Genomic DNA, 24,090 nt, shown 5'->3' with positions numbered 1-24,090 from the left:
CAGTGGCGGCAGATAACAGAACAAGGAGCAGTGGTCTCAAGTTGCAGTGGGGGAGGTCTAAGTTGGATATTAAGAAAAATATTTCAGTAGGAGAGTGGGGAAGCACTGGAATGGGTTACCGAGGGCGGTGGTGGAATCTCCATCCTTAGAGGTTTTTAAGGCCTGGCTTGAAAAAGCCCTGGCTGGAATGATTTAGTTGGGGATTGGTCCTGCTTTGAGCAGGGGGTTAGACTAGATCAGTGGTCCCCAACGTGGTGCCTGCAGGCGCCATGGCGCCCGCCCAGGCATTTATATGCGCCCGCTTAGTGCCCAGCAGGGGACCTGCCGGGGACAGAGAACTCAGGCTGCGGGTGCAGTGTTCTCTGTTCCCGGCAGGTGCGGGGCCTGCCTAGTTCCCAGCAGGGGAGAGAAGCCGCGGCCCTACGCCTGCCAGGGACAGAGAACTCTGGGGCTGCAGGCTGCGGGCACCGGTGTTCTCGGTCCCTGGCAGGTGCGGGGCCGCAGCTTAAGCCGGAGAGAAGCCGCGGCCCCGCGCCTGCCGGGGACAGAGAACTCTGGAGCTGTAGGCGCTGGTGTTCTCGGTCCCCGGCAGGTGCGAGGCCCACCTAATGCCCAGCAGAGAAGAGAATCTGGGGCCCCGCGCCTGCTGGGCACAGAGTACTCCAGGGCTGCAGGCATCGGTGTTCTCTGTCCTTGTGGCTTTTCTCCGGCTTCTCTCTGGATTCATATATTATGTAATATTAAATATGTTTTTTTGTATTATTTAATGTAGAAATACAAAATAAGCCTTGAAAAATTGTTGGCACCTGCCACGCTCTTCTGAAAACATGAATGTGCTACTGGTCACAAAATGGTTGGGGACCACTGGACTAGATGACCTCCTGAGGTCCCTTCCAATCCTAATCTTCTATGATTCTGTTAAATGATGGGTAATGATCAGAGGGGAGTCTCAGCCCCTTTGTGGGAAACACATTAATGTTGATATTTATTCACATTTACTGTTTACAGCCCTTTTGGGAGAAAAGAGCCATGTTCAATTTCCTTTTCTTTCCAGCTCTTTTGGGAGAGCAGGAGTGACAGCTCCAGTTCAGGGCAGTGTGCACACATGTGGGGTTGTTACTGCCTTAGTGAGTAAAATCATTGTTTTCTAATGTCAAAATATGCTGCATTTGTGGTTTGCTAAAAGCCACCAGATTCTGTCCTCGGCTGCACCAAGTTCACATCTGGCACTGCTGAGAGACTTCGAGGAGACGATATTGGCTGTAACCCACCTTCCTACTGCACTGATCCTGCGCCAGATAGGGGCCAAAACAGCCTCTGGTATAACTAAGAGGAATCTCAGGGCTGCTCTAAGTTACTCCAGCTGCTGTGCCAGGCTAGGATCCGGTGAAGCGTCATTGCGCTCCACCCTGCCCCTCCTAACCTCTCTGCCCTTCCTATGCTGAGGCAGGAGGGATGCTGTGGAAGGGTGCCAAAAATGTGGTTAGACCTGCTTTGCACCACCTAAGGATTACCCTGTATTGAGGGTCCTTTGGCTGCCCCTTTAGGACAATTACCCAGCTACTTTGCCTGCTGAACAGGGCCCAGGGACTGAGCCCACTGCAGTACTCAGAACTCCTGCATCTTGGTGGGAGTTAGAGCAGCTGATCATTGTAGCCCCTTCTAGCCCTATGTTCTGCAGTTCTCTCATTATTCAGTTGTTTAACTAGCAGAATGTGACCAATGAAGATATCAGTGAGTCTCTGTTCTTTGCCTTGGGAGCAGAGTGGGGCTGGTCCATGGCTGGGTTCTATGCAGGTTATTGTGACCCTGATAAACAGAGTGTAACTCACCAACCACAGTGTTAACAGGCACAGACTAAAGGGAACCATCTGGTACTTACTGCAGTGTCTGTAATTTGCAGTTTGGATGTTTTAATCCTTCACACAGCAGCTGCACTCCTGAATCTCCTAGGTTGTTCCACCTTACGCCGAGCTCTGTCAGGGTCTGGCTGGTGCTGAGAACAGAGGACAGATCCCCACAACAAGCAAATGTGAGATCACAATACCCCAGTCTGTAGGATATGAAGATATACAGAGAGCAAAATGATGACTTGTTTATGCCTCTTCCTCTGCATTTCCCCTTCTTGATACCTGTGTGTAACTCTAAAGCAGGGGTAGGCAACCTATGGCACGTGTGCCGAAGGCGGCATGTGAGCTGATTTTCAGCGGCACTCACACTGCCCAGGTCCTGGCCACTAGTCTGTGGGGCTCTGCATTTTTCTTTAATTTTAAATGAAGCTTCTTAAACGTTTTAAAAAACTTATTTACTTTACATACAACAATAGTTTAGTTATATATTATAGACTTATAGAAAGAGACCTTCTTAAAACATTAAAAGGTATTACTGGCACGTGAAACCTTAAATTAGAGTGAATAAATGAAGACTTGGCACACCACTTCTGAAAGGTTGCCGACCCCTGTTCTAAAGTGATTCTTAATTTGGAAGCAATAGAGAAATCATTTCACTTTGATTCAGATTACAAAAAGACCCCTACATGAGGCTTTAGACCAGGGGTGGGCAAACTACAGCCTGCAGGCCATTTTAAGCCAGCCCTCAAGCTCCTACTGGGGAGTGGGGTCTGGGACTTGCCCTGCTCTGGTGCTCTGGTGCTGCAGCCGGGGAACAGGGTTGGGGCTGTTCCACACGGCTCCCGGAAGCAGCCACGTGGCCCCGCTCTGGCACTCCATCTGGGGAGCGGGGTTGGGGGCCACTCCATGTGGCTCCTGGAAGCAGCGGCATAGCCCCGCTCCGGCTCCTATGCACTCCAATGTCCTCCTCCGGTGCTCCAATGTGAGCTGCAATGGCGGTGCCTGCAGATGGGGCAACGTGTAGACAGGGCCGGCTCTACAGTTTTCGCTGCCCCAAGCAGCGCGCCAAATTGCCGCCCTGGGCGGCGGGGGCAGTCCATGTGCCCTTAGGGCGGCAGGCGCGTTTCCGCGGAGGCGGCAATTCGGCGGCAGCGTCTATGTTTAGCTGAAGTTGCCCCGGAGAGCTAAACATAGAAGCTGCCGCCGAATTGCCGCCGCCGCGGAAATGCGCCTGCCGCCCTAAGGGCACACAGACTGCCCCCCCCCACGGCAGCAATTCAGCACGCTGCTTGGGGGCAAAACAAGGGGGGCTGCCACCCCTTGCAGAATGCCGCCCCAAGCACCAGCTTGGAATGCTGGTGTCTGGAGCCGGCCCTGCGTGTAGAGCTGCCTGGTTGCGCCTCTGTGTAGGAGCTCGAGAAGGGACATGCTGCTGCTTCTGGGAGCCATTTGAGGTAAGTGCCACCTGGAGCCTGCACCCCTGAGCTTCTCCTCGCACCCCTGAGCTTCTCCCCACACCCCAACCCCCTGCCCCAGCCCTGATCCCCCTCCTGCCCTCTGAATCCCTCCATTCCAGCCCAGAGAACTCTCCTGCATGCTAAACCCCTCATCCCCAGCCCCACTCCAGAACCTGCACCCCCAGCCTGCACCCCTTCCCGCACCCCAATCCCCTGCCACAGCCCTGAGTCCCCTCCCGCCCTCCAACCAGGGGCGGCTCTACAAATCAGGCTGCCCCAAGCAGCGCCGCGCGCGCCGCCCCCCCCCCCCCCCCGCGGTCCCCTCCCCCCCCTCCGGCGCTTCCTGCCTGCCGCAGGCATGCCGGCGGAGCTCAACGAGCCAAAAAATGCCCCCCCCAGATGCCCCCCCCCCGGCGGGTGCCCGCCGCTGGCCCCTAGCCCCCTGCCTCCAACCCCTCAATCCCAGCCCAGAGCACTCTTCTATACCCCAAACTCCGCATCCCCCAGCACCACCCCAGAGGCCGCAACCTCAGCCAGAGCCCTCACTCCCCTGCACCCTACTCCCCACTGCAGCTCACAGTCCCTTCCCGCACCCTGAATGCCTCATTTCTGGCCCCACCCCAGAACCCGCTCCCCCAACCACAGCCCTCACCCCTTCCCACACCCCAACCCAAATTTTGTGAGCATTCATGGCCCACCATACAATTTCTATTCCCAGATGTGGCCCTCAGGCCAACAAGTTTGCCCACCCCTGCTCTAGACCTCTAACACACAATTAGAGCTACAACCAAAACCCCAGTAGCATTAAATTAATTATTCTAATAGGAACTTATCCATTCAGCTACAGAAAACACCTTCTCAACCCTTTTTAAAACCCCAATCAAACAGAGGCTCATTGCAGCATGCCCAGGAGGTCCCTAAATGTGGGGTATTTTGGACTGCGGGAAAGGGAAAGTCCCAGAGCCCTCACAGAGGCCAACCATCCCTTCTCTTTTATAACAAAGGGGGAATCAGCTCAGGTGCCCATGCTGACTGCAGTTGGGGCAGACACAATCCCTCAGGTAGGCCAGTCCCAGGTCATTTAGGGCTTTATCGATCAGAACCAGCCTCTTAAATTCCACCCAGAGACCAATGGGCAACCAGTGCAGATCCTGGAGCCATGTGCTCCCAGCAGGATGCTATGCTCAGTAAGTGACCTAGCACTGTCTACACTGGGGCTTAGGTCGGCTTAACTCTCTCGGGGGGTGTAAATTTTTCATGCCCCTGAGTGACATAGCTGGGTCGACCTAACTTTCTAGTGTGGACCAAACCTTAGTGAGTACAATAAACAGAGGACCTACAGAAAATATCTATGGGGCATGAAGAGGCTCCGTGTGACCCAACTTCTGTCTAGTAAAATACGACAAATCTACAGTGTGGTGGGGTCTCTCAGCTGTACCCAGGAGGAGAGTAGGTGTTTTTGGGTAGTCATTAGATGAACCATTTGGGATTTTTTTCAGTGAAATAGTTTTTCCATCAGAAAATGCAGATTAGTCACACACTTTTTGTGGGAACGTCGTGGTGTTGATGGAAGTCCTGTCAGGAAGGTCTTTCTTAGCCAGGCTGGACTTTCAAGGCAAAACTACAGACAGAGCAAGCCTAGAATAGCCAGTAGCCCTGTGGTTGGGGCATTCACCTGGCCTGTGTGAGGCCCAGCTTCGTCTCCTCCCAAATCAGGCAGAGCAGTCACTTTAACCTGTGCCCCCCACACCTCAGGTGAGTGCCCTGACCAGTGGGATCACAATGCAGAACGGGGGAAATATTAAGTTTTCTCAGGATAGAACACAGTTTTCCTCAGCTGCAAGGAGTACAGATGCCTCAGTAGACAAAGCTCAGGTCACTGTTAATAATCACAGACTGCAGGAAGCCAGCGGTTACTTACACTAGTTTCTGCAGTTTGCAGTCTGGGTGTTTCAGTCCCTCACACAGCAGACGCACGCCTGAATCCCCCAGTTTGTTATCCGCCAGTTCCAGCTCTGTCAGGCTCTGGCTGGTGCTGAGAATAGTGGCGAGATCCCCACAGCAAGCAGCTGTGAGGCTGCAACTCCCCAACCTACAAGAGACAAATACACAGAGAGGGAAGTGATCACTTGTTTCCTCCCAGTTGGCTGTGGTTCCCTCACTGGTGTCGGTATCTGTCTGGAGAGGGTTTCATTTCCATTCTGGAGGGAGGGAAGGATGGCTCCTGCCACATGTGCCACTAGCCAAATACTTAGGGGCTAGGGACATCCCAGGTCCTCAGCGAGTAAGGGGCTAATTCTGGCTTCCTTCAATCTGTCCTTGCACAGGTGCTCAGGGAAAGAGCTATAAAAACAGCTGTTGGGGAGCCAGTGGGTGCAGAATGGCTGTGGGTTGAGATGGCTGCAAATCCAGGCTGAGCGAGCCTCAGGCTGGGGTGGTTTATGATTTGATGTGTTTAAGTTGTTTTGCTTTGCTGATTGAGATTTGCTTCTGCTGAAATATCCTTCCTGATTACCAGAGTCTTGCTGCCGTACAGTGCTAGGACCATGGTACCACCCCATACACCTGCTGCTCACGCTGCCTCTTCCCGACTCTCAATAAGACATTTGCTGTTGCAGCTGAGTCTTCAGAGCTTTGCTGGTCCTGCAAATTTGGCCTGAAACTACACCTGGGAGGATATATCATGCAGGGTCTCTCAAGGGTCTGTCCTGCATCTGGAACTGCTCAATATTTTCATTAACAGCTTGAATGATGGAGTGGCAAGCACACTTATAACATCTGCAGATGGCACCAAGCTGGGGAGGGGTTACAAACAATTTTAGAAGACAGGATTAGAATTCAAAATGATCTTGATTAATTGGAAAATTGGTCTGAAATTTATCATATTAAATAGAGACGTGCAATGTTCTGCAGTTAGGAAGGTAAAATATCAAATGCACAACTACAAAATGGGGAATAACTGGCTAGGGGGCAGTACTGCAGAAAACGACCAGGGGATTATAGTGGATCACAAAGTGAATATGAGTAAACAGTGTGATGTATTTTTTTGGAAAAAGGCTAATATCACTGTAGGGTGTGTTAGCAGGAGAATCGTAGGTAAGACATGGGAGGTGAGTGTCCCATTCTACTCATCACCCGTGAGGCCTCAGCTGGAGAACTGTGTCCAGTTTGGGGCATCACAGTTCAAGAAAGATGTTGACAAATTATAGTCCAGATGAGAGCAACAAAAGTGAAAAGAGGTTTCGAAAACAAGCTCCACAAGAAAAGGGTGAAAGACTTGGGCATGTTTAGTCTATAGAAGACAAGGCTGAGGGGCAACATAACAGACTTCAATTATGTGAAAGGTTGTTATAAAGAGAATGGTGATCCATTGTTCTCCATGTCCACCAAGGGTAGGACAAGAAGTAATCAGCTGAATCAGCAGCAAGGGAGATTTAGGTTGGATATTAGGAAACACTTTCAAACTATAAGGAGAGTAAAGTCCTGGAACAAGTTACCTAGGGAGACTGTGGAATCCCTGTCCTTGGAGGTTTTTAAGAACAGGTGAGACAAACACCTGTCAGGGATGGCCTTCGTTTACTTAATTCTGCCTCTGCACTGTGGGATGAACTCGATGACCTCTCGAGGTCCCTTTCAGCCGTATATTACTATGGAGTGGAAGGTGCAGGGCCTGGGGCTGGTGGGAGCACAAGCATTACAGTTCGGTAACCCAGCAGCCAGAGCTACCATGCTAGCAGGCACAGACTGGAGCAGACCAGCCAGTACTTACAGTATTTTCTGCAGTTTGCAGTTGGGATGTCTCAGTCCCTCACACAACACCTGCACACCTGAATCTCCCGGCTTTACCCCCAAAGGTTCAGCTCTGTCAGGGCCTGGCTGGTGCTGAGAGCAGAGGAGAGGAACCCACAACATACAGCTGAGAGTCTGCACCACTCCAGCCTGCATGAAATGAAGAGAGAATGGAAAACGATTCATTTCTGACCCATGCACTGTGTTCCCCTCACAGATGTCTGTGTGAGTCTAGAAATATTTATTATTGTGGGAGTGCAGGGAGAGACGACAGTGCTGTGGGAAGAGGCCAGGGGGAATAAAAACACAAAAGGCCGTTAGTGTGGATTTTTTCCATGCACACCCGTCAGGCAGGGTTTAGCTCTCATTTATGTTGGTGTAACTCTGGAGCAAATCCCTTGCAGTCAATAAAGGCAGACTTGCAAATACAGAGCAGCTGAGAGCACAGTCTGGCCCATTATGTCGGTTACGCAGCACTCCACAAGTGACTGGTCAGTTGAAGTAAAGGGAGGGGGCAGGTTGTGGGTCACTTTTAGTGGGTTGGGAGTGGGAAGGTCGTGGCTGGAAAATAGTTCAAACGTTTTCATTGCTAGCACTCTGGATCCTTTCTGGTCTAAGCAGATAGAGCCAGTATAAGCTCTCCAGCCCAAAATGTTCCCCAGAGCCGTTTTGGGGCAGATTTTTGAGACAAAAGCACCAGCAAAGTGAATGTCAAAATCAGCCTTCTGTTTCTGCAGCTTCTGTCTATCACTGGAGGTTTGGGGTTAATGCCACCAACTCCTAATCCAGGGACCCCCACTCTTTCCCCAGAACATCAGACCCATGGCTGGAGGGCTGAGCTGCTTCTATCCCCATCTCAAAGCTCTGCCTGTCAGTATGTAGGTAGACAGGACTCATTTCAAAGCTCTTTGTTTTTTCTCCACCATCAGTGACGACTGGCCTCTCCTCCCCCACAGCCCTGCAGAGAGTGATGGTGGCACCTCTCCCTGGCGGCAACTGCCCCATCTCTCCCTCACAGCTCGGAGGAGGGTGGGGAATGAGTAACTCACTGAGAGTGATATGGGGGGGAGTGGGAGGGAAGATACACAACTGAAGTGTGTCTGCTTCACTGCTGTGCTGCTCTGACAGATCTACTGGAATAATCCATGGAATAGTTTCCCCCCAGAAGGGGTGGAAGCTCCATGACTTGGGCCATCATCACAGTAGACTAGACAACTCACGGGGAAATACACTGTAGGGAGCAGGGCACAAGGTGAAATAATGGCCTTGTGAATCTGGTGCAGTGCCCACCCCCCACCAGTTTTGGATCTAATGTGCTGCAGAGAAGGGGTCTCTGGAAGTTGTGTTAGTGACAGATCACTCCTACATCACCACCCACCACACTCTGATTGACAGCTGCCTCAGAAGGAGGCAGCTTGTGCCACTCACTGGGCTGGGGTATGTGCACTCAGCTGCTTTGACGCCATGGAAGTCTTTAAATCTGTGCAGAAAAATGTCACAAGTTTTAAAGTTAATATATAAAGGTATCAAAGTCATTAAAGTTATCTTTAAAATGGGCTGTTAGTGGAAGGGTAAGAGAGTGCTCTTTTTTTAAAAAAATGCCCAATATTAAAGAATTGGTTTAAAAAAATAAAATATTTATTCACTGGGACCGTGTTACCTGCTGTCTGCTGTGGGCCCACCTTTGCTTAATATTTCCATTTTCCAAACAGGGCAGGCTGGGTGCATGTTGTGAGCCATTGACAATGGTGCTGGAGAGACACTGAACTCTCAGTTTTTCCATATACCTACAGGGGGCAGACACCAGCTACAGCCCCTGTGAAGCACTTTACATAGATGTCATCTGAAAATACACAGAGGAGACCAAATATTACTTACCCCAGCATCTGTAATTTGCAGTTTGGATGTTTCAGTCCCTCACACAGCAGTTGAACTCCAGCCTCTCCCAGAGAAAAATTATAACTGAGGTCAAGGTCTGTCAGGCTCTGGCTCCTGCTGAGAACAGTGGAGAGATCCCCACAGCAAGCGCCTGTGAGACCGCAAAATCTCAACCTGCAGGAGAGACAAATGCAGAGCAGATCCATCAGAGAGTGAATGAGGCTCATCACAGCCATTCTGACAGGTGGCCCCACCCAGCATCTCCTTTCCCTGACCAATCAGTATCAGTAATGAGCCACAAAACCAGCCCTAGACTCTGTCCTAAGACTCATCCCTTGACCAGTGAGAAGCCAGAACCAGGTTTGGGTGTGACTTCCTGCATTAGCCCCACTGCTTGCACTATAAAGAGAGAGAGAGAGAAAGTGAAGTTTCAAGGAAGGCTCTAGGAAAGGGTCAGGAGGAGGAAAATGGGGAAGATGGATGGAGAAGTTTAGAGGGTGGAAAATATCAGAAGAGAGAAGTTAATTGGAGGGTAAAAACAGACACTACAAAACAATGAGGAAAAAAGAGTCAGAGAAAAGGAGAGAAGAAAACTTTCAAGCAGAGAAAAACTAAAAATAGTCGAGGGGAGATCTAGAGGCACTCTGTTACATTATTTTATATCAAGTTTGATGCCACAACATTGTAATAAAATATATTCATGACATGTGGCCAACCCCAAAAGTTCCAAAATCATGAGTCAGGCTCCAAAAAGTCACGATATCGGCTTAGATTTCATGGGATTTTTTTTACAAATACATTTTGGGTTCTTTTTCTTTGTCTTTTGGTTTTTGAGACTTTAGGGTTTGTGTTTTCAGGCTCTATCTGTAACCACAAGGGCTAGAAACTTAGCCTTCATTTTTAAAAAGTGAGGGGCTCACTTATTCACATAACTCCAGGAGTTGTGACTTTAAGAAAAACTATCAAATATCAAAATTTGTGATAAAATTATGAGATGGCAACAATATTATATATCAGACAACGTGACTTCATAGGACAATGGGATCTCTGTAGCCTGGTTAGGAATGGTAGGTGGGCATGGGAGTCCATTTGACCAGAGCTTAGAGGAGGGAATAACCTGATTTTTGTTTACCGCAAAATCTTTATAGTAAAATAATGGGTTTTCAGTCCTCCTTTAATTGCAAATCTGAATGCAAACTTAATTATAGAATTGATAGCACTCCCTCAACAAGTTTTTCCCCAATGCTAGTGCTAGGTTTTAGAATATTTCATGCTTGCATCTACCTGAAATAATCATATATATTTAGGGGTCCTGTGGTTTTGATGCACATCTGGTTTCACAGTACGTTAGCTGATGCACTAGCAAGTTATCCTAGCACAGAAGTCTAGATGAACAGCGGCTGTGCTCGTATTATTGATTATTTTATTACATTATTTTTATTGCACAGCATTCTGACTTTGAAACATATGAAAAGCTTCTAAAATACAGGAAATTGCACCTAACTTTTAAAAAATGTCTGGGTGGTGGTGGCTAGTTCATGCCGCTGCTCACCACTGCCCATGCTACCATGGCTACGCTACTATTTTTAGTGCACTAGCTCAGATCAGCACTAGCATTAATGTGTGTATGTGAGCTGGGAATCACACACCCCCAGCTCCAACTGCAGACAAAGCCCAAGGCTTCAAGGGCAGAGAGCTACTTATCAATGGATAGATACTAGGAGTAGTGACGAGAGGTCCAAGCACAATATCTGATTTGAGGAACTGTGTCCGGGAAATTCAGGAAGCTGACTACCCAGGGCCTGGAGTTACCCAAGCAAAAATGCAAAAGCCATGAAGAGCTGTGGGGAGGTGAACTCCTATCCCCCGCCCTCCGGATACATACTCAGAACAGCTAGCCTATGCCACTGCTCACGCTACTGTAGCTACATCACTATATTTAGCATGCTGAGTCGATGAGAGCTAGTGCGAGTGTGTCTAGTCACTCTGGGAATCGCACTCCCAGCTCCGAGTGCAGATGTAGCCTTCATGTGAACAAAAGACTGTGGGAGTGTCTCATGGGTATGAGACTTTTCCACTCCAATCCAAGATTTACATGGAAGCAAGGCCAGTGCAAGGAAGTTTCGCCTAGGGCATGAAACTTCCACCTTGCGTCACCTTCCCACCCTTTAACTCTCCCCCCAGCAGCAGCTACCCCCCCTGCAGCTACCCCCGCCCAGGGAGACACCCCCCCACACGGAAGCTAACTCTGCCCGCAGATACCCCGCCCACACATGTGGAAGCTAACCCCGCCCGGAGAGACTCCCCCACCCCACGCAGAAGCTAACCCTCCCTGGGGAGACTCTTCTCCCGCAGAAGCTAACCCTGCCTGGGGAGCCCCCTCCTGCAGCAGCTAATCCCACCTGGGGAGCCTGCCCCAGCTCACCTCGGCTCTGCCTCCTCTGCTGAGCATGCCATCGCTCTAATTCTCCTCCCCTCCCAGGCTTGTGGCACCAATTGGAAGAGAATTAGAGCTGGGGCTGTGTGCTCAGCAGAGGAGGCAGAGTGGAGGTGATCTGGGGCGGGGAGCAGTTCCCCTGTGCGCCCCCCCTGTTACTGTGGGCAGCCCTCCCCACGGCCCCCCACCCCAGCTCACCTCCACTCCACCTCCTCACCTGAGCAGGCTTTTAGGCACCCCCAACCACTAGGCACCCTAGGCAGCCGCCTAGTTTGCCTAAATGATTGCACCGGCCCTGCATGGAAGACACACAAGAAATACAAGCCAGCCTCTGGAAAGCATTACTCTAGGCACCAGCCACCAATCCAGTGCAAATGAGTTTCAGCCACTGCACACAAAATTGCTACAGACACAGGCACACCTCAGGATCAAAGCTTGTGTTGAACAAAGCAAGGTTAGTGGCTGAAAAGCCTTTTATCAGCTTGGATTAGATCCCTGATCTGGTCTGCATCCCCAGAGCCTGGCTATCTGACACAGCAGGCTGGGAGCTGGATCATTTCATCCTTCCAGCTGACACAGGGCCCTACAGACCCAGACTAGGCAGTTCCAGCAGCGGAGCACCAATTTTATTGCCACCCAGCTTCAAATGCAAAAGAAGCTCCTTTATAACAAAATCCCTTGAGTGCATCTACTTAATCTGAGAGACCAATGACAAGCCCAATAAGACATTCCAATAGCACAGATCTTTTACCTACAGAGAGCTCAAGTTTTCTGGAGGAGCTGACAGAGACACTGGCTCACATGGTGATGCAGTTCCTGAGGCTTCTCATTCTTGGAGGCTTAACAATTCACACTGACAATACACCTGATCCAATGCACAAAACTTTCTATTTGCCCTGTTCACCTTTGGATTCTCACAGGCAGTCCCTAGGCCTTAAACACACACACAGCTGGTCACATCCTGACCTTTATAATGAATGTGGATCAATCCCTGATGCCAGTCAGATTGCCACCTTCAAAAGAGAAAGAACAGTCATACTCCATCTAGCCCAGTATCCTGTCTTGTACAGGTCACCATCAAGTGCTCCATCCCCTGTCGCCCATTCCCAGCTTCTGGTCAACAGAGACTAGGGACACCATCCCTGCCCATCCTGGCTAATAGCCAGTGGTAGACCTATCTTCCACGAATGTATCTAGTTCTTTTTTTAACCGTGTTATAGTCTTGGTCTTCACAACATCCTCTGGCAAGGAGTTCCACAAGTTAACTGTGTGTTGTGTGAAAAAAATATTTCCTTGTGTTTGTTTTAAATCTGCTGCTTATTAATTAATTTTTTTTCTTAACATCATAGTCCATCCTAGATTGCTCACTGATCCAGTTAGACCCACAAAGCACTGATGCCCTAGCCCAGCAGCCAAGGACTAGAAGAACCAGTGAGACATCACAGTCACTGACTGACCACAGCCATGAATACTTTGGTTCTGAAGCACTTCCTTCCCATATGGCCCTCACAGAGCTTTGTGGTTTCTTCTTCCTGTGACAGATGATGCAAGGAGGCAAGAAAACCCAAGTGTCAGTGTTGAGAACACTCAAGAAGATACAGATGTCTGAACAACGAATTCTTCTTTGCCTGCTCCTTGTCCCTGGAGGAGACTAAGAGATCCTCCTTCTCCTCTTCCATAGCAACCACCGAGGCTACATTGATGCAGTTGGACTATGGGGGTGTGAATTGCAACAGCACAGCATTTTGGTGCACACAGCACCCCAATGTGGATGGTCCTAGTGCAAACTAAGAGGTACCTAGCTTGTGTTAACATAGTCCTCTTCAAACAGGACTATGTTAGCACGAACTAGGTACCTTTTTGTTTGCACCTGCATTGTCTATATGGGGGAGTTATAGCACAGCAGTTTGGTGCATGCTGCACTTCATACCCCTGTAGTCTGAACTGCAGGGCTGGGTAGACAAGCCCCAAGTCACACCCCACTGAACTATTTTGGATTGTCAATAACATTGTTAACCTAGATGCCTCCTAGCTCCAGAGCCCAGCACCACTCAGCGTGAGGAACTGTACCCACTTCACAGAGAAGATCTTCCACATTCAGGATGGCCTCTATGGCCATCAGGGACAACACAAAACCCTCCTCAGAATTCTGTTCATTCACAAAACAGGAATCCTAGACAATGCTAGAGGAAATCTGACCCTCTGCCTATGACTCGGATCCTTGATCTCTGTGGCTAGTGCAGGCCAGTAAGAGCAGGGCCATCCCTAGGGGGGTGCGGAGCCCGGGGTGGATGTGATGAATACATCACTTCCGGGACTGATCCGTCACTTTTGGGAGCGACTGTGCTGGCCAATTGCTCTGGCCCACAGGGCCCTAAAAGCGCGGGGCCCAGAGGGGTCGTCCTGATTCGCCATACCCTAAGAACGGCTCTGAGCAAGAGCATCTAGAAACCCTACTAACAAATACTGTCATCATTTGCTTTTGAGGACAGACATCTGCTCCCCCAACCTGGAGCATGCAGTAACCTGGCCAGGACTTAAGAATTCATTGCTTGATACAACCAGCCTTACATGTGAATGCCCGGTATCATCAAGTCTCTTGTTTCTGAGCAATCTAGTCAAGCAGTTACTGAACAGTTGCATCCAACTTCACCTGTCCATTGGCAATATCCAGCTGGGTTTTAAGCCTAGACACAGAACAGACACGGCACTGCCAAGGCTGATGGAGAACCTCCTCCTGTCCACAGGCGAGAGGATTTTTGAAGCTTTTTACTGTCAGGGTTTGCAGAATGGTGACAAATCCTGTTCCTGTTGAAGTCAACAGTAAAACTTGGAGATGGGGTGGGGGAGCACCTTAGTATTCGGATGTTGTGTGCAGCAAAAATTGCTTTCATCCGGCTGAACGATGACGGGAGGACATGGGATGGAGAACCGAGAAGATTGAATGGCAGCCTGGGTGTAGGTGAGGGGACGTGAGGAAGTAAAAATCAACAGGGAGGTCACAAACCTGGATGGTGGGGCAGGGTCAGGGACAGAGGGAGAATCAGGAGGGGATCAAGGCAGCAGGAACTGACTTAAATGAATCTTATATTATTTTGTCTCCAGTTGGCTCAATGGGGTGGGAGGTGAATTCCCTCAGCTCTGTAAGTGCTTTGAGATCCTCAGCTAGATGGTGCTCTAAGAGGGCATGTCATTTGGCTTCAGGAATAGAGACTGTTCCTGTCCCTCCCACCACCTACCCTACAGAGCAGGGGAGAGGGATGAGAAGTGGATGCGGGGGTGACTGGACATGAGGAGAAATAGTTAACAGAGGGATCAGAGCTGTCCTGGTTTGCAAGTGGTGATTTTTATTCACTGCAAGGGTCCTCCTGGGTAGTGGCTCCTTATTGCTCTCACATGTTTGGGGGTGGGGAGAAAGTATCCCCAACTGAGGCATTAATAGGAGAGACTCAGATTTTAACCTCACCACGTACCTGCAGGAAGTTTATTGTACCCCATCCACGCCTCCTGCCAAGGTCTTTACATAGAGGAAACTGGTCAATACTTACACTAGTCTCTGCAGTTTGCAATTTGGCTGTTTCAGTCCTTCACACAGCAGCTGCACTCCCAGAGCTCCCAGCTGATTATCACTCAGGTCCAGATCTGTCAGCAACTGGTTGTTGCTGAGAGTGGAAGAGAGCTCCCCACAACAAGCAGCTGAGAGTTTACAAGCCTTCAATCTGAAAGAGAGAGATGCACAGATTAGAGAATGAGCATGTCTGTCCATCCAGTCCTTTCCTCTCAATTGAAATTCCAGCGTGGAAAGCCAAGAAGCATTTACCATAGTCCCCATGACCCTTAATCTAAGGATTTGCAACACATCAATAAACAAATGCATAGAGACTGGTGTGAAAAATGAAGAATAAGGGAATTATATAGGAATCCAGTTGTACATTAGAGTTTCTCTTTCTTGTAGACTAAAAGTCTCAGTGCTTTAGAAAGAAATATCACCCAGATCAAGGAGACTATGACCAAAATAGACAAACTGAAGATATATTGTCCTCTTTTCTCAATCTAGCTGCATTTACACCAGGGGTTGAATTTTTAATTTATTTTTATTTTAATTGACTTTTCCACACCTATGAGCCTTGTAGCTATATTGACCTAAATTTTAAGTGTAGATCAGGCCTTAAACATGATGGCTAGATACTGAGGGCTTGTCTATACAAGGACATTGAGCAGAATAGCTCCCTGTGTGGACACACTCTTCCAGAATCAAAATAACTTTTCCTTTAGAACAATTACTCTGCTTTGCCAGCTATTGGGATTCTCATCTGTTGCAAGCTGCAGAGTTGTCCATTAGCAGCCTGGGGATCTCAGAGCAGCTCTAGTTTACACTAGGGAACTATTTGAATACCTGGAGCAGCCCTGAATCTGGGAGGCCTAAAGGTGGTTTAAATCCACTTAGCTCCACCCTCTCTCTGGAATGTGAGATCTTTGCTGCGCCTCTTAGAAGCTCAGCAATGAATCTTAACCTTGGTGTTGGCAGAAGTGGGATTGTAAAAGAGAAGTTTACACTGGGGTCCTTCTATGGGCATCTGTTATGTCCATTAGCCTGTGTTCCACAAGTGTGCGTTCAGCTAAGCTGAAGATGAGGGTAGTGGGTGGCTGCATTTTCAGTGGGCTGGTGAATCCCGAAATGCGGCTGTGAAACCGTTCAAAACTTTTTCTCGGTGAGCTTGGAGGGGCCATGGGAAGTGCCTAGCTTCTATTTACCACAACAAACTGACATGGGCTCTGGCAGTGCTAGGGTCGGCTGCCCCCAGGCTACTTCCAGACTCCCCCTCGGGTAGTACCTGGGTCAGGGTGGTGTCCTCCGGGGGTCCAGCACCATGGGTTCCTCGGGGCAGTGGGTGAGCGACAGGCCCGGCACCTCCTCCGGGTAGTGAGCGCAGGGCAGGTCCGGTACCTCCTCTGGGTAGCGAGCGCAGGGCAAGGCAGGGCAAGTCAGGCCAGTCCTGGTGTGCACCTTGGGCCACGGGGTTTTCCCAGTCGTGGGCTAGGCTGGAGACGTCTGTCCTGCCTGGCGACTGGCTCCCTAGTGAGCTCTGAGGGCCAGCCTTTATACTTACGAGTTGCCGCCTGACCCTCTGAGAGACGGGCTCCGAGCTCCCTAGCTCCGCCCACTCTGAGCTCCGGATGGGCTCGTCCCGCTCCAGGGTGGAGGGGAGCCACACCGCCTCACTACACAGCTATTTTTAGTCCTGTAGTATGAACCTGGATCAGTTGATCCAGGATCTGAGAATTCACTGCTGTGGGTCTTTTTTGCAATGTAGACACTGACTTCATGTACCTGCAGGGAGCCAGCATCTTACACCATCCTCACACTCCATGGAGTCTTTTACGGAAAAAAAATGGTAAATACACACCTCAGTTTCTGCAGTTTGCAGTTCACATGCTTCAGTCCCTCACACAGCAGCTTCACTCCTAATTCTCCCAGGCTGTTTCCTGCCAGGTGCAACTCGATCAAGGTCTGTTTGGTACCAAGAATAGAGGAGAGATCCTCACAGCAAGCAGCTGTCAAACGGCAATCACAAAACCTGCAGGAGATAAGCAGAGAGGAAAATGAGAATTTCTGTCTGTCCAGTCCCGCCGTGGGTTTCTAGAAAGATTCCTATATTTGGGAGTGCGGGGGGCAGGGAGGGGGAATCACAGAGCTGTAGTAATGGATGATGGGGACCACATGGTTATGTGTGGATTTCAATCCACGTGCATCTGTAGCTCTCATTGATCCTGTATTCCCATATGAGTGTTTTCCACCTCTGAGCAGACACACTTGGGCATCTGCTAATAAGAAGTTTTGTGGATGGGAGGAGCCTTTTCTTCTTTCTTGCTGCATCTTGTCAATTGAGGACTCAGCAAATAAGCCACCATCTATGGAAGACTTAGTATTGAACATTCAGGATTCAGGGATGGCTCCAATTTGCCACATCTCAAGTCTCACCCCCCACCCCATCTCTCTCGACCATACATTAGAAAAGGCTGGAATTTCCCTAGAGAGCCCAGTCTCAAAGGGCACAAGAGAGAGGAGGTCTCTCTATGACACATACCTGAACAAGAACCTACCAGCCTTCTGCTGATAGCCTGGAGAATAGATAATGTTAGCAAGGGGGCTCTCTCTACCTCCGTGAGAAGAATGCTCCTGTGGACCTTAATATCTGCTTCTGGTGACACAGGCACTGGCGCATCTCAGAAGATACAAGGGTTCTATAATCTTCATAGCCTCATACTGGCTAGGTCACGTGCAGCTGTCCAAAGCCGACTCCATTGGGCTGAATCTGGTCTTGGTTGCTAACATAGAACAAAGGCACCTTGCTTCATCTCAGGAGCCCTCTTCCTGACAGCTTGGCTCCTGACAGGGCACGGGCCATATGCAGGAGCCTCATGTCTTCCTAGAATCATATCATAGAATATCAGGGTCGGAAGGACCTCAGGAGATCATCTAGTCCAACCCCCTGCTCAAAGGAGGACCAATCCCCAGACAGATTTTTACCCCAAATCCCTAAATGGCCCCCTCAGGGACTGAACTCACAACCCTGGATTTAAGCAAGTCAAAGTTCAAACCACTGAGCTATCCTTCCCCATCTACCAGTAGAAAGGGGTTCTGGCAGGGTGCAAACAGGTCCACATGGTGCTCTCTATTATCTCCACAGAAAAGCAGTTTAACTGACTCCTTCATCCGAGTCTATCCTAAAGACTGACGCCACACAGAGGCATTTAGCAGCTATTCCAGCCTCTCAGGAAGTAGACAAAGTGTCCCGTCCCTGCAGCCCTTATTATCCGCTTCATATAGGGCTTGACACTTTTGAAATCCTGTGTCAGAGAGGTGTGTGTGTGTGTATGTGTGTGTGTGTGTGTGACTGTACAAAATTACAAAGCCCATTTTGTATTAGCTGTTGAACACATGTCTGAACTTGCCCAGGACAAACCCATTGAACAGCATTTCCTGAGCAGGAAAGGTGCCTGGCAGCCAGTTGAAGGACTGTCAGTAAGAAGCCATCAGGACTATGCTCTGGAGTCATTGACTGTGATTGTCTCAACTTCTGGCCCAACCCCTTGGAACAGCGGGGCCACAGGCAGGGCAAGCATGACTAGGAGAGGGTGCTGGGGCAACCCAGTGGGTCACATAGCAAGGGGACAGAGACCCCAGAGCTGCCCTATGCAGAGGATGGGTATGACCATCATGACATATAAGCAGGATGTACAGGAGAGAGAGAGAGGGCAAGAGGGACTCTGCCCAGCCTGAAACCCTGACATGCCTCGGACTCGTGGGAAGGGCCCAACCAGACTCAGGGAGGCGGGATCTCAGGACTTCTGTTGTTTTTCAAAGATCTGTAACTCCTGAGTGCTTTGAAGACAAAGTCTCTGATTAATAAGCCCCTGTGCCAAGCCTGTGTTCCTTGCTTTCCTGCCACATTATCCCTGAAGGTGACAAGCTAGAAGCCCAGAGAACCCACAACCCAGGTGGAGCGCTGGAGCAGGGTGAGAGTCTGACTGGAGGTGGGACTTGGGAGATCTCAGACACTGATTTCAGGGCCTAGGGCAATGGGAAGGCAGCGCCTCACATTCCAAGGAAGGACATCAGACAAGAGGGCTGAGGAATGACCCCAAAGATCCAGACCTGGAAACAGGGACTAGACCACACCCAGGCTCACCTGGCTTAGAAGCAGGTGTCACCCAGTGATTGGGCCCCACTCACAACAGCCTGGCAATCCTCCAGAGTGGTACTGGGCCAAGTTGTAACACCTCCATTCCCTGGTGTCATGGGATAAAGCTGATGAAACCTCCTTTTGAATCACTAGGTTAATGGAGCTTAATTTCCATACACGGAAAGTCATTTTCCTACCAACAATGATTCTGGCTCAGAGCGAGTGAGCTTCAGGCTCACACGACTGGTCCATTGTGTCACATTTTACAAAGCTAAGGTGATAGTATAGACTCCTCTGAGATTCCTCCCCAGTGTGTTTTGAACTTACTAGTCTATCCATCCTGACAATTTTTTCCCTCATGCCTGCATGCCCATCTGAGTGGGGCCTTTCCCCAGGGACTCGATGTTCTATTTGGGGCAAATTAAACATTTGGAAATACCAACCAACTTTTTAGGAAAAAAAACTTTGATTCATTTGACACCGATTTGACACATTAGCTCTTCAAAAGGCCAGGAGGAAGTGGTCCCATTTTTACAGTTAGTTTTCATTAAAACAGTAGAAACTTGGAGTTATGAACACGTTGGGAATGGAAGTTGTTCATAATTCTGAAATGTTTGTGACTCTGATCAAAATGTTATGGCTGGTCTTTCAAAAGTTTACCACTGAACACTGACTGAATACTTTACTATGAGTGAACAACTGACTCTGAAACTGTAGTATGCAGAAGAAAAATGCTGCTTTTAACCATCTTAATTTAAATGAAAGAAGCACAGAAACTGTTTCCTTACTTTGTCAATTTTTTTAAACTTTCCCTTTATTTTTTTAGTAGATTATATTTAACAGTCACATAATGTATATGCTGCTGCTTCTTTTTTTCCCCTCTGCTTCTGCCTGATAGCCTACTTCCAGTTTCAAATGAGTTGTGTGGTTGACAGGTCAGTTCATACCTCTGGTGTTTGTAACTCTGAGGTTCTATTGTAGTTTATTTTTATACAGTTTTTCCATTCCCTTTACTTCGCAGTGAGAAATCAATGCATATTCCATTGGTCACCCACAGTCTGCTGTGGAAAAGGGCAGTGCATTTGCCTAGCTTCACAGATCACATTGGGATTGGTGTCGGCAAGAATTTGCTCTGTGGATAAAGGTGGCTGTGATGCCCCGTACATGTGCTGTTGTTGGCAAAGTTTGAGTTTTCAGTATCTGGGCTTCCATTGTGTAGCAAACTCTTCCTTCACAGCCAACATGTAAACAGTTCCCAGACAGAAGGCTTTGTCATACTGACATTGAAGTTACTGTGACCTGCCCCCAACCTTGTAGAAAGAGATTAAAAAATGCTGTTTTAAAAAAAAATATCCTAAACTTTCATTCCTAAGCCTAGAAATTACAAATTCAGGTTCTACTTTAAAGTTAGTTGAACGTGAGTTGGAAATCAAAAATGTGCAAACCCAAACTGTCTGGCCCCTGTAGCACTACCCTGAGAACAACCAGAGATCCTGGAAAACACTGTTGGAGATTAAGTCTCCCTCCCCTCACCATCCCACCAGCTTTGCTTATAAAAAGCAGAGATGGAGCCTAGCAAGCAACCTCATTTTGTCAATGGATGATGAAAAGTTGGGTAAGGGCGGCAGCTCTTGCCTGAAGGAAGATCCCTGGGACCTGCACCCAGAGAAGTGGAGCACTGTGGACCCACGTGTCAGCCCTCGTAAAACATGCATGGGGGTTGGGCCAGCTGGCTGCCCTCAGAAGAAAATGGAGGGGAGGGGAAAGCTCACCATCCTCACCCAAAATTCCAAGGGTGCGGGAGAGAAGGAGCCATGGAGCCATGGGGGCCACTGAGGAGCTGGATGAGGTGTGGGGCTGTCCTGGAGCCAGCTCAATAGCCTCATACTCACACCAGAAATCATCTCCCATCTCCACTTGGGCAATAGGTGCTACAGGGCTCTTTAGTCTAGCAGAGACAGGCACAACAAGAACCAATGGTGTGAAATTAAGACCAGACAAATTCAAATTAGAAATGAACCACAAATTTCTAACAGTGAGGGCGGTTAACCATTGGAACAAAGCTACCAAGGGAAGTGGTAGATTCTCCATCTCTTGAATGTCTTCAGATCAAGACTGGATGCCTTTCTGGAAGATGCTTTAGTTAAACCCAAGTTACTGGGCTCAGTGCAGGGGTAACTGGGTGAAATGTAATGATCTTTGGAGTTACTTGGAGGTGTGGGAGTGCAGAGGGTAGTGCTTGTCTGGTTGTTAATTCATTAGTTAATTATCCTGCTCTGTGTTCTTATTTGCAGATCTCAGCAGTATGGAAGTTGCTGCTGAGGCAGTAAACACTCCGTGCAATGTGTGCGAATGTACGTGCACACGCACCAGGACAATGTTCACAAGCTGTTGCTTGTCTGATTTTCAGAAGAATTCTCAAGGGGCCAAATAAAAACAAGATTTCTGTTTTCAAGTTGAAATTCAGATGTCGTCATCTGAGGGTTGGGTGTTTAGGGACAGACATGGGGCTGGCATGCAGAACTGGCTGGAAATTGGAAGCAATTTTCTGATAATTTTGTATCACCTTTGTTCATTTTTTCATCCAAATTATGAAATCTTCTGTCTAGCTTCAGTGAGTGGCTTATCACGACAGCACCAGTTTGCTGAGCTGTCATGGAAGGCTGGGCAGGGGCATTGTCGGATTGAATGGGAAGTATTTATTGCCCCACTGCAGCTGCTCTGCCAGTGTTTGTGCTGAATCAGTGCAGAGGGACATGGTAGGAGACAATATGTAATTGCATTCTATTAAAATCCAAAGGTGATGTGATCTCTTGTGCATTGCTCTACGTATGTATGTGGCTGTGCAGTGATACAGGTATATTGCTGTTGCTGCTGGTAAGCTCAAAGTTCTCTAGCACAGATGTCGTCTCAAACCGCTCGATCCACCAGCACCCTGCAGAACAGCTGTGCTCACAGGGACAATCCAGCTATAGGAGCCCAGGCTCAGAGTCTTGGGCATTGGGGCAGAGAATTCTCAACCGCTAGAGCCCTGCTGTAGAACTCCTTGTCAGAGGGGATCAGACTGAGTCCTGGCCTAGCCATGGTCAAAGCAAAATGCAAGATCACCTCTTTGCTAAAGACTTTCCCAGGAACAACTCCAGGATCACCACAGAATCCCAGAAGTGTGGGCTGGAGGTACCTCAATAAGTCATTTAGTCCAGTCCCCCACACTCAAAGCAGGACTAAGTAATAACTAGACCAGGGGTCAGCAACCTATAGCACACATGCCAAAGGTGGCATGCAAGTTGATTTTCAGTGGCACTTTGCTGCTGGTCTGGGGTTCCATCTGCCAGCCCGCTCAGCCCGCTGCCTGCCTGGGAAAATTGGAAAACTCAGCAAGGAAAAGCAAGGGCAAGGATCACAACTAAACTGATAAGATCTACATTTTAATTTAATTTTAAATGAAGCTTCTTAAACATTTTAAAAACCTTATTTACTTTACATATAACAGTAGTTTAGTTATATAATATAGAAAGAGACCTTCTAAAAACATTAACATGTGTTACTGGCACACGAAACCTTAAATTAGAGTAAATAAATGAGGGCTTGGCACACCACTTCCGAAAGGTTGCCGACCCCTGAACTAGACCAACTTGCGTGAGATGGAGCTGGTGTAGTAGGAAGAAAATAAAGAAGCCAGGAGAGAGTTGAGGGGTGGAGCAGAGGAAGAGAAAGAAATAAATCAATCCCCTCCCAAAAAACCACACCTGTGAGTCAGGGAGAAATGAAATCCAGTGAAGATACATAGATGTTAAATAAATAGATATGTTCAGGGCTTAGATATCCTGCTGACAGGTAGGGCTGGGTGAATAATTGGTTATTTGGTTCAGTGCCTGAACCCAATAATAAGAAAGTATTTTATTTGGGTTCACTTGAAACAGAAAAGACAATTTTTCCCAACAAAATGAAAAAAAACTGTAAAACAAATGGTTTGGGATCAAATGAAATGTTTTGTGCTCCCCTAAACAAAATGCTTAGTTTTCAGGTTTTTTGTTTAACTCTATTTTTTTAATTAAACTGAGCTAAATTTTCCTAACAAAACATCATTTTGTCACAAAGTTTGAAATTTTGTTTCAAAAATGTCAAAACTAAATATTTTGACTTTTTTGGAAACGTTCTCCCCATTTTTATTCAGTTTAAACTATTCATCAGATTTGACCTGAATTCGTGAACAGTCAACTCTAAACTGCATTATTTGCCAAATCAGCTATTCACCAAGTAAATTTCACCGAGCTCTAGTGACAAGCACCTCAGAAATATCTAAGATTAAAATGCTTAAGTTTGTATCTTCCACGTCCTGAATCTTTCCTGATCTCAAAGAATTCCCCCTGGTCTTCTGACCCCTGTCTCTCAGGCTCATCTGTGGGTAAGGTAATTGGGTTAACTGTCATTACAGCACTAGGCCGACTAAGCCAACCCCACATGTTTTAACTGAAAATTTAAACACAATCCTCAGAAGTTACACAATTCTATGTGGTCACTATACCAACCATGGTGAAGAGCTGCACTGCTGTAGAATTTCTGGGATAGCAGCAGTAATAAGAGGATTTTAAAAAGAAAGAATAGTTACTTACTCTAGTTTCTTTAATTTACAGTTTGGATCCTTCAGTGCTTGACAGAGCAGGTAAATAGGTGAATGCTTTGGCTTATCCTGACGGTTTTTCCTTAAAAAAAGGAGAAAATAGAAATTGTCTTTGTTGTTCTCTGAAGGCAGATTTTAATTCTATTTCCTGAACATTGAAATAGCCTCTTGGACACTGTGATACAGTGCACATAGGTTATTCTGCAGGCAGTTAGTTGTAAGTCCCCCAATTCAAAACTACATCTAGTACTTTGATATGTGTTTTAAGTATATGGAGTCAAATAGAATACATGCGACTAAATTTAATCCATTCATTTTATGAACTTGTGGTACTCTGATTCTCTGAATATTAAAACCAGTTCTAACT

At 48.1% G+C, this 24,090-nt stretch overlaps 1 pseudogene; it reads right to left on the bottom strand.

Moving 5' to 3' along the window:
* LOC120403839 overlaps window positions 1-24,090 on the bottom strand; it is a 48,633-nt pseudogene that overhangs the window by 5,949 nt on the left and 18,594 nt on the right.

This window comes from Mauremys reevesii, linkage group 4 (assembly GCF_016161935.1).
Source record: "Mauremys reevesii isolate NIE-2019 linkage group 4, ASM1616193v1, whole genome shotgun sequence".
NCBI lineage: Eukaryota > Metazoa > Chordata > Testudines > Geoemydidae > Mauremys > Mauremys reevesii.
The sequence above is the reverse complement of the archived record's forward strand: the minus strand, read 5'-3'. Positions and strand labels throughout refer to the sequence as shown.